The sequence below is a fragment of the Fulmarus glacialis genome, unplaced genomic scaffold (genome assembly GCF_000690835.1).
Source record: "Fulmarus glacialis isolate BGI_N327 unplaced genomic scaffold, ASM69083v1 scaffold35373, whole genome shotgun sequence".
NCBI lineage: Eukaryota > Metazoa > Chordata > Aves > Procellariiformes > Procellariidae > Fulmarus > Fulmarus glacialis.
The window spans coordinates 65836-67800 of NW_009201617.1; positions in this window are offsets into that span (position 1 = coordinate 65836).

Here is a 1965-nt window from a genome sequence, read left to right on the forward strand (position 1 = left end):
AACCCGCTCCGCTCCTTTCGTAACCTCCTTCGTTTCGTCCTTCAGGCTCCCCCCACTCCCGCCCTGGGGTTTCGGGGTGCTCCTTTTCAATAAAATCAGGAAAACAAAACCAGAGGTATTGCAAGCCCACACCACTATCTCCCGCTCCTCTTTTCTATTCAATATGAAGGCAAGAGACTTTGTAAGCACTTCAACACTCCCCATGGGTCTCCCCAGAGACGTAATTTGGGTTTTTCCCCTCCACAGCTTCCCAACTTCAGCAGACTTTAGGTTGGAGCTGGCTGGCCTGGCCGGGTTCGTACCGCAGCCCGAGCGCTGCTGACCCCGGAGCTGGCGGTGCAGCAGGGATGCGAGGGCTTGAGTTACAGCAATCCATCAGCTGCTAATCCACTCTGCCAGCCCCACCGCTCCGTGCTGCTATCAATCATGCGTGGAGCCCCAGGGCGGGTTTGCAGCACGTTTGCTCCCGCTCCGGTGGGTTAGCAGGGTTGCAGCAGCACAGGGCAGCCCCAAGCGTGGAGGGGCTAAAGGCAGCCCCCGGAGCTGGGACCTTCCAGAGGCAACAGGAGAGGGACGGGGACATCCGCAATGTGTCTCCTTGGTCGTTGGGACTGGTGTCAGGATCTGTCCCATCTCTTCCTATCACGGTCGGGGAAGTCAGGGAACCAGCACCAGTGCACCTCAGGAACGGGCAAAGCGGCTGAGGTCACAGTCAAGATTTCTGCTTAGTCATGGAAGCGCTTCAGAAAACCCCATTTGCTGTGGTGAGCAACCTCTGCCTCCGAGACTTTTGTCTGATATTTATGCAAATATCTTTAAAAAGCAGGGAAGGGGGGCTTGCAACAGGCTCCCAGTGCAAAAAGGGTGCAGAGTTAGGCCGATGCTGGGCGTGTATGAAAATTGCACGGCCTCACGTTGGCCCTCCAAAGCAGCCACGACCCTTTGCATCCCCGACCAGCTGATTTTGTAAGGGTGGAGGCAGCCCCGTCTGCAGCAGCCCCGTCTGCAGCAGCAGTGTCACGCTGAGCAGCTTCTGGGCTGCACACGGCTGGAGCAACGCGCAGGAGATGGCCAAGCCAGGTACCAGCTTCATACCCGATGTTCTCATCTGCTGCATCTTCCCAGTCATGCTGCCAGCTTCATCTTTTCAAATGGCTTTCTTTTACCTCTAATGCCTTTGTTCGGGTTTTTTTTTTTGTCTTCTGGTTTTTTCTTTCTTTTATTGCTCTTCCACGCAATCTGATCGCAGTCTCTCAGATGAGCACAGTCAAAATAACACCAATACATCAAAATAATAAGATCTGATTCCAGGAGCTCTCACAGAGCCAAGGCACTGAGCGAAGGCTAACGGGTTTATCGATCACAGCAGAGCGACAGCTCTCTCTAGCACAGGATTTAGCTCCTAGATAGACACTAATGTGTAGATTTGTTTTTTCTCACTGACAAAAGCGATGTGTAAATATTCTGTGGGTAATGATACGGGTCTGGTTCGATTAATAGGGGAGGTGTCAGCAAACATGAAAAGAAGCAAAAAAATTGAGGTGAAGGTCTTGCCTTCTAAAGCCGCATGACTGATCCTAATGCCCTGTCCTTTTTCTATCAATCAAGGCTGATTGGCAAAGCTTTTTAATTCAAGTCTCTAAGCAGGATGATCAGCGTTTACTTAGCTAGTGTTGATTTCTACTTGACCAGGCTGCTCTGGAGTAAGGTATCATCTTCTAGCCCAAACCCTCTTACAAGGGATAAAGAAACTGAGACGGCCTCGATCCTCCTTGTTACTGCCTCAGACCTAACGATCGTCCCGAGCAGCTCTTGGTGTGGGTCAGGGGGATGGGTGTCCCACAGGAGCTGGGCCGGCACCCAGTGAGGACCGCGGCTCGGCGGGAAGGGGTGCGGGGCGCAGGGCATCGCATTTGGCCCCAGCCCAGCTGCGGTGGCTGGCTGGAGCTGCCCGGCCCCGCACCC